The 13,366-nt window shown below is 38.3% G+C and overlaps 1 long non-coding RNA gene across 1 annotated transcript in view; it reads right to left on the bottom strand.

The window, feature by feature from the left end:
- LOC127388592 (uncharacterized) overlaps window positions 1-4,279 on the bottom strand; it is a 64,102-nt gene extending 59,823 nt beyond the window's left edge. The window contains exon 1 of the long non-coding RNA XR_007890409.1: window positions 4,251-4,279. This is a non-coding gene — a long non-coding RNA (uncharacterized LOC127388592). The remainder of the gene's footprint in view (window positions 1-4,250) is intronic.
- Between the last annotated feature and the right edge of the window lie 9,087 nt (window positions 4,280-13,366).

The raw sequence follows: 13,366 nt of genomic DNA, 5'->3' as shown, positions 1-13,366 counted from the left end.
AACAACACTAATAGTCTTTAGTCTGTTTATTTTTGCAATAGTTTTTCCCAGAAGAAAATGGGGGTGTTTTTTTTCTAATAAGAAATAATGTATTTTTTCACCTCCAATTAATTCAGAATTGATTGATGGGAAAATTAAACCTTGGACAAAAAGCAATAGTAGAATATTTTTTAGCCGGTAGGGAAACACTCCACAAAATTATGGTGTGCAGAGACAGCTGTTGCTATGGAAACTGTTTTGCAACCTTATATGTGCCAGCAAGTACCAGGTGTCTGCTGTAATGAGACTTTAAGGTAATTATGAAATGTAAATGAAGTTTGCTGCCAAAGTGATTTAGCAATAAGGATGGATAGAAACCAAGCATCATCTCAAGGCCTGAAGGACAAACCCCTCTCTGGATAACATGCTGAGGAGAAGGCACAGAAGTGGCCACCACACAGCTCACAAGCCACATGGTCTTCCAAAGAGGCCAAGCACTGCTAAACGGCTACATGCTTCCAGCCCTCCCAGTGCCCAAGGGAGGAGCCAAACTGGGGTATATGTCAGGACTTGCAGAGCCTGCATGCATGGCCAGCAAAGAAAGAAACATTCTGGAACAAACAAGTCACAGAACAACCACCAGACTTCTCCTTTGATCACTCACCTAGGAAATCTTTTTTTGCTCTCTCCACTGGCTGCAGTTTGGGAATCCCACGTACAATGCTGACTGGTGATCAAAAGTGGTGTTCCCTGGCACCAAGGTTCACAGGGAAGTCAGGGAGAGGCTGAGGACCTGTGATCTGTTTAGCTGATGTTCTTGCTACACTGGCTCTGCAGAATTGCACAGCTTCGAGCTGGATGTGGTTGGCACTGATTCTGGGAAACTGTACAGAGAATCCAAAAGCACTGGGTTCTTTGACAGTGCTGTGAGTTAGGGGATTATCCTAGAAGGGATTATCCTAAAGAGGGCACATCTCATCTGTCAGGACATGGGAATACAGAAGTTTAAGTAAGGAGCATAGTGGTAGACTGTGGCAGAGGGAGAATGGAGACAGCACTAGGGACTGGCTTTCTGAGGTATAGACAGTTGCATAAGACAAGTTAAATAGGGATAGTGGGTTCTTGGTTAGGGGAGAAGTTCAAAGTATAGTGAGAATGTAAAGGAGTGAGTAGACTTTGGATATATAAATACTGGGCAATGAAAGTCTACAGAGCCCTCTGCTTGACAGTGTTGAAGAAGGGGGTTCTCTGTCTCTGAGCTCAATGAATTTTCCCACAGATACCCGCAGGGCCCCAGCCCTTCTGGTCCTGTGTGGTAGGTCTGTAAGAAGCTAACTGACACATCAGATGTGGAATCCACAAGCTGGAGAAACCACAAATTTCCATTGCAGCTAAAGGGGAAGAAAATAACCAGTCAGTAGGGCCCCACATTCAGAAGAGTCCAGCTGCAAGGACCATTTCCCATCTACAAGTTTGCATTTCCTTCCAGTACTAACTGAACTTCTTGAGGATGCTGAGAAATAGTAACAGATATTTCTCCCCTGGGCCTTGCCAGTGTTACATATCAAAATTAACAGCTTTTATGAGTTATTTGAGAAGACTATGATGCACTTATTTTTGCATTTAAGTGATGGACTTCTATTTCAAACCTCTAGCTCCTAAAACACACTTCAGAAACTGGTGGTATTACTCACACGAACATTGCTGAATCAGAGCCCGAAAGAGGCATTGCTGAGAAGTCAATTGAATTTTCTCTAAATCAGATCATTTTGATAGACAAATCTTTACAACCTCTTCCTTGAAAAAGACTCTAAAGAGTTCTTCTTTTGAAGGAAGCTGAGCTTCTAAGAGACACTTTTTAGCTGTTCAAACCAATACTCAGAAATTTGTATTGGGTACACGTTCACAAAGCCATCTCAGAGCCACTTCTCTCATATCAGGGGAAGAAAAGGGTTGCCCATAATACTGACTTCATCTTCACCCGCCCCTGCAGCACAAACTGACCACTGTAAGCAACCTGAAGACTACATTAAGGGGTGACTCCTCCAATGCCAGCAGTTACAGTCTCTTGGTTTCACTCAGACATTTCTAAGCCAAGTCTCCCGACATGAATGAACAGACACTGAAGGAGATCCTTCATAGAAAACAAACCCACTTACGAACATATGCAAGGAAAAAAAGTGTTCTTCAACACAAAGTTTCCCAGCATTCCCATTAGTCTCTGCTTGCTGCCTGCAGAAATTTTTCTCATTACAATCACATGAACTACAAAATATTCAAATGATTGTATAAATACCCTGGAGGTATTTGAAAGATGTGTAGATGTAGTGCGTAGGGACATGTTTTAGTGGTGTACTTGGCAGTACTAGGTTAATGGTTGGACTTGATGATCCTAAAGGTCATTTTCAACCAAAACAATTTTGTGATCCTATGATTTACTGAAACTCATGCAACTCTTTCCAGTTGGTTAGTGCATGTTTTATGAGAAGCCCTAGAAGTCATGCCTTGTATTCCAGACAAAACATCAAAAGAATCTAACTAAAGCTGTACAACACAGTATCAGAAAGTGAAGCAATGGTAACCTTGACAAAGAGTCAACACTAAAAAAAGCAAAAGCACATTCATATATCCCTGTAGTGCTGGGGGGAAGGGGAGGAGGAAGAGGTGCAATGGAGCATAGTCATTTATCTCAATTATTTTCTGCTTTTCCTAAAGCAATGTTGACAAGAATTACATTTCATAATAGCCATTATTCTCTTTGCCTTGTTGGGTTTGGTTCTCTCTCACCATATTAACAAGTTAATCAATGTCTCCCTAAACGACATTTCCTGCTACCACCGACAAAAGAACAAACCCTGGGATGGGTGGACCGTTGACACCCACACATGGTGGCCTAACAAAAGAGCAACAAGTGGTGCTTTTCCCATTGAGCACAGGAGTGCCCCAAAGGAAGTTTTTTTCCTTGGGAAATTCAGAGGTGTGGCAGACACTGGGTCCTGTGCTCAGCCAGGAGGCCTTATCTGCGAGTGATTCACATCATTATAACACTGCATAAACAGACTACAACATAGAAAATAGATACAGCAATAGAAAAAGCAGGAATAGGGCAGAGATAGTTTCTGCCTAGGAGTTTTGTTTAAAGATAAAAATATTGTTTTTAAATTATTGTAAACTGTTATAAATTTTATCTTATGTCAACCACAGGGTGACTCTTCTTTATATCTTTGCCCTCAGTGGAGTTACAGGATTCATAAGCTATTGCATATTTTATTGCTTCCATATACAAAGAAATAAAACATTTTATGTTATCAACATATGTGACAGAATTTAATCATAAGGAGAATTACTCATTAATTTTTTTGCTAAATGAAGGAAATACTTTTCTACTGTGATGCTGTGAGGAACACAGCAATAGAGAAACTTTGTTTTCACACTGAAAAAAAGGGGGTTTAAAATTTTGTTGCAAAAAGAGAAAAATTATCCCAGCACACTGTGTATTATAGCAGCCCCTAGAATACACCATTTGGTGTAATGCAGCTATTATGTTTGTTCTTCTCTTCTAGTTCCTCACCTTGTGAAGGTCCATCCTGAAATAGAAATACTAACAGCAACAATCATTCCTCAAATTGCTTTGCCTTTAGCTTGACATTTTTTAGCAGATAAAGGCTGTAGTTTTGCCATAGCCTTTTTTTGCCTTAAATATTCAAGCATTGCCATGATCAGAACATCTCCACTGACAATTTGTTTTGTTTATTTAAATTTAGCCCCTACAGGGAAGGACAGGACAAGAAAATACATATCTTTATGTCCAGCTATGGAATGACAATTTTTCCTTTCAACCACACCAGTTATCATGTTCCAATGAATGAGAGTGAAAATACTTTTCACTTATTTGTCAGTTTTACATTTGTTGTCTTTATAATTCAATAGATCTCCAACGTTATAGAAGAAAAAGATTAAAAATGTTGTCACTGAAGAAGAATGAATTATTGTCGTTCCTGCCTTTGTTTCAGTGCTTTTCAGAGCCTCTTCAATGTTTGGTTTTCATAACCACTGTCACCCAGTCTCAAAATATACTCTGCATTAAAGGAGTTTGGTTATCCAATTAACCCACTTTTGCCATTAAATGTTAAATAGCAGAGAGGGATAAGAGTTTTATTTAACGATAGTGAGAAAAGATTGTTAAATGTTATACAGTGCACCAAGAGTTCTATGACAGAACCTCATTGATCAAAATTATTTCTATGGTATAATTAAGTTAAGCAACTCACCAAGGATGCAGGTCATCATTGGTGCATTAGCCAATCCTGAAAGGGAAAGCAGAAAATTGGATAACACAGAAATTGCAAAGCAGAAAACAACCAAAACAATGAGCTGGATCTGTTGGACATGGCTAACACAAAACCAAAAATATTTTCCTTTATAAGTGGATAAACAAGGATACTGTGTAGTTTTGCAAAAAACAGCTTTGTTATTTGACAGACTTGAGTTCTTTATAGGCCATATTTCAACATTTTCTCAGTATGAATTAGGCACTCCAACTTATCACAGCACTAATAAATGAAGATGACAAATTTCTCAGTTGTTTGCAGTTGTGCTTCACTAGATGCTCATTACCTCTTATGAGGCTGGACAAAATAGTTTTGGAAAGATCACATAGGTCAATATCTGATCTTTCCCTTGGGATGTTTCTGCTATTTAGTTTTGAGGCAATCCTCATACTTAATTACATTTGCCAGAAGACATTTAGATTGGTATACCTTAACCCATACATATTAAAAACATAAATAGGAAAACACTGCAGCATTCTCTGTGTCGTCCAGCCTCTTATGCCTCTTTATTGCCTTCTGTAATTCAGTATTTGCTACTGTTAAATGTTCCCATGTGGACTGCAGTTTTCCTCCTAAATATTCCAGCATCAACTAATGTCCTAGACTTTCAGTGGTTCATCCGCTGATGCTTGAATTAAATATAATTTATGTTTCTTAAAAGCACTTGCTTCATGGGAACATTCTTATTCTATAATTTCCAACACAGAAAGAAAAGCCAGTTCAAGAAAAACTTAGAAAGTTCAAAAAGCAAAATCCATCAGAAAAAACAAAACTGCATTTTGTACACAACCTGACAATAAGAATATAAAAGCTAAATATGAAACTTAAATAGTTCCTACATCATTATAGAATTATAGAATCATTTTTGTTGGAAATACTTTTAAGATCATCAAGTCCGGCCTTTAACCTAGCACACTGCCAAGTCTGTCACTAAACCACGTCCCTAAGCACTGTATCTACGAGACTTTTAAACACATTCGGGGATGGTGACTCCACCACCTCCCTGGGCAACTTGCTCCAGTGCCTGACAACCCTTTCAGTAAAGAATTTTTTCTTAATGTCTAATCTAAACCTCCCCTAGCACAACTTGAGGCCATTTTCTCTTGTTTTTTCACTTGTTACTTTGGAGAAGAGACTGACCCTCACCTCACTACAACCTCCTTTCAGGTAGTTGTAGAGGGTGATGAGGTCTCCCCTCAGCCTCCTTTTCTCAACTGAACCACCCCAGTTCCCTCAGACACTCCTCATAAGACTCTTTCTCCAGATGCTTCTGCAGCTTTGTTGCCCTTCTCTGGACATGCTTCAGCACCTTGTTCTCTTTCTTGTAGTGAGGGGCCCAAAACTGAACACAGTACAGAAGGTGTGGCCTCACGAGTGCAGAGCACAGGGGGACAATCACTTCCCTTGTCTTAGGGAACTTAGGGAATACTACTTAGAATTACTGAGTTTTATTGTTGAAGAAAATGGTCCATAAAACATGAATATGGATCATTAATTTCTCTCACATGGACTGTAGTTCTCATTATTATTTCTGATTCCCAGACAGGAACTATTACAGCAGTTGGGTATCAAGCTGCATGTAAAAATCCATGTCCATATTTGCCAGTCACAGCAAAATCTAGAGAAATTATAATTAATTGGTTTTGATGAATCAACAAATCAGTAACATTTCATGCAGCAGAACATTCCGGTTCACTGGTTGTTGGCACAAGATACCTGAACTAGGAAGCTGGAAAAGCAACTAAAGGTAATGTGGAAACTCCAGATAAACCAGACAAATACTTTCAATTATGTGTTTGAATTCTAGTTTGCTTACTGTCTCCAGAACTGGAAGTTAATGCCAGTGTTGTAGATGAAATAAACAGTGGCATATCTTAGCTGCTAAGCTAACTTCATTAAAGCCAATTAGTTAAACTAATCTGAGTTTGCTCCAAGGCTTTAGCACTCCAGTCTTGTCTTTTTTAATAAATCAAACATTATTAGAGAGAGAATCCATTGAAGTTACAGTGGGGTTATTTGGGATATATTTAAACAAACTTTGTGTGATACCAACAGGTAACAGCTCAGAAGTTTGCTCTTGCATTTTAAAAATGCATAAAATCCTCCAACCAATGAAATAGAGAAGAAAAAAGAAAGGATAATTTGCTACATTTATAAAATAGATTTTATGCACACAGTACTATGTGGAATTAAGATTATTGGATTAATTGAATTAGTTCACACAGCAAAAAAAGTTGTAAGGTTATGATTCTGAAAAACTTCAAAATATAAAGTATTAGTAAAATTAATATTTTTGTTCAGTCAGTTACAGACTGATTATTTCTATTCCTTCCCATACATTAAATAGGGGGAAAAAATCCACCTGAAAAAAATCACCTTGAAAATGACACAAACATTCAAATAGGTAGAACCTCCTGGAAGTATAATTCTCCCAGACTGAAGGGTGCTGAGCTGTTACTTCATATGCTTTCCTCTAGCAAAATTTTAGTGATGGGGGAGTGTTTGAAGATTATTTTGCAGATTCTATGCAGCAATAATAAATTTCCTTATGTACCACATCACCAATTATATAAACTGCTATTTCAGTTTGACAGTTTGGTTGACTCTTCAAACCTCACACCCACAAAAGGGATAACTAGAGAATGGTGTCTCTCCTCTGCTCCTTTTCCATGTCTCTGCAAGTAACTTGAGTACAGTCAGTGTGGACACAAATGGAAATCCTAACTAATGGTCATTAAAAGATTAACTGTCTTCAACTGTTATTTCTAAGTTTTAGTGAGATTTTCCAGTTCAAGTTTTTATTACTGTTCTTAAACTGTAAGAAATCAATTGAAAGGGAAAATTCAAACACAAGGTCTTTGACCCAAAATGCTTGAAAGTACTTAAGGTGCTTTGGATATCAAAAGTCCACAATAATGGACACAGTACTATTCCTTTCAAAGAGTACATGATGTTTGACATTGCTCACAGCTCTAACAGTGTGTGGACTCTAATACTGCTTTTAAGACTGCCATGCTTAGTACTATCATAGGAGCAGGCAGGGAGGATAGAGCTTAAATAAGCATTTAGTTGCAATGAATAGCAATGAGTTTGGTACCTCCTACAGACAGACAAGCTCATTAGTCAGAAGAGCTCAGCAAAGCAACGCTGTTTTGAAGTTCGGTGACTCTGAGGAATGGTCAAAGCAATGTGGAATCAGCACAATAACAAAGAAAGATGGCCTGATTTAAGCATGCCTAGACAACATTTTGAGGTTCTGAACCTCTTCTAGCTCACCCACCCGGACAAGCTAACTGCACTGCCAAGAGGCCCAAAGCTAGCCAAGGGCAGCAGCCTTTCCCACAGAGGGGCTGTTAAATATCTGCAGATCTAAGCATCTTAGCCCAAGCATTACTGATATTTTATTTCTTTTCTTCTGAAAACAACTGGAAGTTGGAATTACTTTGCTCATTAATTTATAACTTCTAGTAATGCCTTCAATTAAGATCTTTCATTTATAATAATTGTAGTTTTCATGCTCTCAACCCAGAGAATAAAATTGTGATTTCTTAGGAGCCATTTTCACCTCCATGTTTTCATTAACAGCCTCCATTGGGAGCAGAAAGTTTTCAGTAGATCTACTGTGAAAACAGGGTGTGGGCAACACTTTCCTCCTAATTATCTAAAACAGTTTCATGCAGGAGCCAAAACTAATATTATTAAAGTATAATAATATCTTTATCTGAATAGATTCTGTGTTTCCTATTTGCTCCCCATACAGGTACTCTTTTCCCACACCAATAGTTCCATAAGGATGCACATAATGCCATTCAGTGATGTCTCACTGTCCTTTCTTTCCTGCATTAACTTCTCCTAGTTTAGTCTGCATGTTCATATGCCAAAACACCGAGGAGATGTGCAGTAGTGACTATAAATAGCCATTTCCAATTATCCTTTCTCTGACCTTTCTGTCTTTCATTCTTGCCAATTGTCCCTCTCAGGGCAGCCAAATGACAATTTTGTCAGAAGTATTTTGGATGTGTACTCTCTTCTCTCACTTATACTCTTCTTTTTTTCCTATGCTGAAAACCTCAGTAAACCTTTCCAATTAAATTATACAGCTTTTTTTTCTTATCAAGAACTAGTGCTTCACACAGTTTTCAAATTACAGCTTTTATACACACCTACTGTATGCAGCCACACACAGTTCCTCCATCTTTGCTCTTTTTCCACCCTGCTACACTCTTATTTCCTACCTTCCTGTCCCTGACCACAAGAAATCCAAGACTCCTCTGTAACACTTTAAAGTTTAATTTCATTAACCACTGTTAGTTTATGCTGGGTTTTTTTTTAAATGTCCTCCACTTGGTTTTCTAAGAAAAAATACAAGTGCATAGGACCTGGAGTGCATTAAAAAAAAAAAATCAGTGAAAATCACTATCCCTCCAGCTCTTGCAAGACAATCTCGAGTAAGTAAAAGACCTGGAAACCATAGCTTGCAATTAGAAGTGTACTACTTGGAAAAATTCAGTACATAGAAAATCTTGAAATAAACCACTGTTTTCCACTGCAAGCACTGCCTGATCTGTTTTCTCACTTCAGCACAAATAAAAGTAACAATGCAATGTTCTTGAATAAGAGCGTAAGTTATTTGCAAATGTTTATACATCAAGCTATAAAGTGTAGCTCTTGCAAACGTAACCATCAAAACACGTCTCTGCTATAAAAATATAATACACACAGTCATCTTCTTTCATGGACAGCTTATTCAACATTTGAAGCATGAAGGAGACATCCATTTTGAACCACTTGATGTGTTTGGAACAGGCTAAGGAAGCAGAAGCCAGAAATATGCACTGTAGATTATACTGGGTGCAGACAACTGATGTGAGGATAAGGAAGCTTGCAGGTTTATCTTGGAAAAGTTGAGTAAAGATTTACTTAGTGATTCCCTCATTCTTTTATGAATCCATAAATGCTGCACACACTCATACAAACAACTGGTAAACATTCCTATCCATCCAATCAAGGATGGTATACATCCTAGAGAGGCTTCTGTAACCCTGAGGTTTTAATATTGTGGTCTGTGCACCCCTAGCAGTGGAGCAGAAAGCCCATTATCAGTAGGTTTAAAGTTGCAGTGCAAGAAACCAAAGTTGCACTTTAAAAACATAAGTGGTCCATACATGGAAAAAGGTTGGAAGTCACAAATACACTGGACAAGACTCACAACGTGGATTAAAATCCACCAAATATAACATTACTTTTTCCATTAATATTATGACCATAGCCTGTGAGGAGATAGTAGATTAGCATTTGACTACAAGATTGTCCTGATTCTTTGTCAATACGTGCTGAGCATCTCACATGACATCAACCACATCCTAGACTCTATTACTTTTCTTTAAATATTTATCTGCTCTGCAGACTGAATACATGATGTAGTTACCATACTTGTCATGCTTCTTAGAAGAAAAATTGCTTCTAGCATTATTCAGAGAGCATATTTTTTCCCCAAGGACCATAGAGAATAATGGATTATGACCTTTTTTACAGTAACACTGCACATCAAGTCTACTGGTAGAAGATACAACAGGAAATTCAGAAATGGCTTCTCTTCTCAGCTGATCAACAAATACAGCAGGCTGACAGTTTACAGAGCCACATTCTAGTGAACACCACAAGGATTTAAGCTTTCTGCAAAACTGTTCTAAGGCTACTTTATAATGAAGGCAACTCCCAGATTTCTTCACTTTTGCAAGACTTTTAAATTCACATAGCTTTCTTGTACACGTTTTTTTAAACATGAGTTCAAGTCCTATAGTAGTGAAATTATCCAAATGGGAGACCTTCCACAAAACCAGAGGTATTACAAGAGTTTAGGCTAGCAATAAATAGGAAAGGTCCCTTTTATTGGGAGAGCAAATAGCCCAACAAAACCTCCAGGAATACATACAAGAGATTACATTCTGCACAAGGAGTAAAGTCTGAGGCCTTGGCACATTTTCTCATCATGAAGATTTCATTGAGCCATTTGTAAAACTCAGGAACACCAGTCCGTGCATGCTGGCCTAGCTCCAAATTTTATAATTACTCCTTGACAGCTTAAATTCCCTTTGACTTTGAAATGTCTTTCTGTTCTTTGTGCAGAATCCTTATCACTTTCTCTTTGCTTAGTTTCTCTGCTTTTTGTGGAGCTTCAGCCATGTATACCTTGATTTCAAGATAAAAAATAAGCTTTTTTGCTTTGTATCCCTTTCTTTACTGAAAAATCATAATGTCTGTTATAACCTGCATAACCGGCTCTGGTTTCTCACTACAGGTTGGCCCATGGAGTGCCAATGAAACCAAAAGATGATCTGAGTCACACTCAGATTATTTCCATTAAAGCAGTGGATTTACTCCTAATATTTCAGTCCAGGGAAGCAGGACCCTAAACTGCTGATAAAAGAAGCCATAGGAAAACAAAGCATCTGAAATTTTTGAAGCTTAATTGCTAGAGCATGAACACATAGAAAGAAGGACTTGAGGACTTGGGCTCAAAAGCAGAAGGAGAAAGGACTGACCTTCTGTTCAGTCCCTGTCCACAATGATTCAAATGGGCTTGTAGAGAAGAAAATAATGTTCTAATAAATGTTAATAGGTGAACTCAAATTACAAATAATAGGTTACTAGTATAACCTGTAAGATTTTAATTTGCAGATAGTAAATTTGGAGCTGCTTAGCTTTGATGCTAAACACTCTACTGGTCAAACACTTCCACTGAGATCTGGAAGTCACCTTCTCCACACAGCAATAACCCACTGTGCTATAACAATAGCCCTTACAGTTATGAGATGTTCAGTTAATCTATAGCAACTTTGCCAAGGAAATAAATGTTTTACAGACAAAATTATAGTAAAATTAGTAAAGAACAAACTCCACAGTTTCTCATAGTTTGTAGAGTCTTCTCTGCAGTCATCAGAATTACTCCCAGCATAAGGAATAGTCTGAACTTGAGGCTGGCCAAGGTCATACAGGACACCTGTGACCAAAACAGGCAGACAGCCCAAACGTCTTCTAATGCCTGATTCCTATGCCTTAATTTTCGAACTGTGCCTCCCTATAACCTTCAAAGTCTTCAGAGCTCTTTAAAATATTGATAGAGTACATTAATTTATAATATTTGGGATAATGCATATTCTACAATGGTATGCATACAAAATATGAGTCATAACAAGAAGATAGAAAGGCCATTCACCGGGGCACTGGAGTTAGAAGCAGTAACACTGCATAACAAGTAGCTTTGTGTCACGGTTACCTTAGTGCTCTGCCAAGCCATTTGAACAAAAAAGTGAACTCCAGAAGGACTGCAGAGCATACAGCAAGGGTCCATGCAGCCTTCCCAGAAGCCTGGGAAACACAAACACATTCACAGGTACAGTATTTGCAATATGCAACTCAGGAGTCTCTGTACAGTCACAAATTAATTTTAAAGTGTCCTTGTCGACTTACTGTTTTCTCAGATGTATACATTTACAAAGAATGATAAAGACAAATCCTTAAATACTTTTTTAATGCTCCTTCTTGACCACACACTTTGGGGCTATCTAATGCTAGAAACATACTAACTTGTTCCCCCTGAAACACCAGTCTATCTATTGCAGTCTGATGCTTTGGCTGGTGACCAGAACGCTTCTGCCAGCTGCATCCACTGTTCACATTTCAGCTTTTCACCTTTTAGCTTCACTTCTTCTCCTGCACCAAGAACCTTAAACAACACTTTTTTCTGTGACATCTAATGCTGAAATAATCTTGAGCTTTCTTGCAACTTTTCACCTGGAGCAAGTATGTCCCACAGCACCTCACCTTTGATGCTGTTGGACAGCAACATCAAGGCAGAATTGTAACAGCCCAGATACCTGCTTCTGATCACTGCAGGCAAGAGGTAAAGACCTCACAAACAATGTATTTCTGTTCTGGGTGTACTGCTCACTTGATTTCATGTCCTATCTGCCCTTCTGACTCAACAAGATGAAGACAGTACCATGAGGCCCATCCCCACACAACAGCACATAAGACTGTGTATTTCAAGAACATCTCACTCAAGGACTTAGTTACCAGAAGTTATTTTCTTCTACAGCCTTATAGAGGTGACAATTTCTTTCAATTGAAGTCCAGTTAAAAGGTACAGTCTACATCAGTTTGTTTCTGTCTCAAATAGTGCATTCTAACATACAAACCAGAATAAAAGACAATATATCAGCGGCACTGACCAGCAGGACTGACAGAGGGAGGTATAACTAAAATAACACTGATTTGGTATTGTTAATTTTACTTACAAACATAATTGCAACTAATCAATTACACAGTGAATCAGATACCTTCACAACCAGGCTCAGTAAGGGTCCTCTTAATTATCTTTGGCATCTGCAGAAAACAGCTCTGCACTACGTGTTCCTCATTCCCGTCAGTGTAACCTTATATCCTTTTGGCCTTCATAAAACTAAAGTTACTAAGTCAGCATCTCTGTGAAGAACAAAGTGAGCTAGCTTGCAGCACCAGGAGACAAGAGTAAATCCTCCTGGAGACAGTGTCAGCAGGGTTCACTTCAGCCATGCAGCCAGCTCACCAGAGTGTCTCCCTTGATTACAACTGGTTTATTTCAGAAAATCGTCAATGGAGACTATTCTAACTCACTCGCTAAAAGAAAGTGCATTTAAAATAAATAAATAATGAAATCATGTATTTAATCATTATTCAGAACACAAAGAGAATCAAAAGTTCATTAAATTAAAATTGAATTTGGTTTCATTCTTCCATACAGAATACCCTGGTTGTTGGCTATGTTTAACATCACAATTCATTACACTCATTATTAATTTAATAAATTCCCAATAACAGTCTCAGAGTGGATAAAAGCCAGTAATTTAGCAACTAAATTTGAGCTACAATTAAGCAAAACAATGAAATGCCACAGTTCAGAGAAAAAGTCTGTCTGTCTTGCACTGAAGTGAACTCCCAGGGCTGGGCCAGACACCCTGCATTCTGGGAATGTCACCATGTGCCACTGCAGCTCACTCTCCTGCTGGCACAAA

The sequence above is a fragment of the Apus apus genome, chromosome 10 (assembly GCF_020740795.1).
Source record: "Apus apus isolate bApuApu2 chromosome 10, bApuApu2.pri.cur, whole genome shotgun sequence".
Lineage (NCBI taxonomy): Eukaryota > Metazoa > Chordata > Aves > Apodiformes > Apodidae > Apus > Apus apus.
This window is presented reverse-complemented; position numbering and strand designations above follow the sequence as displayed.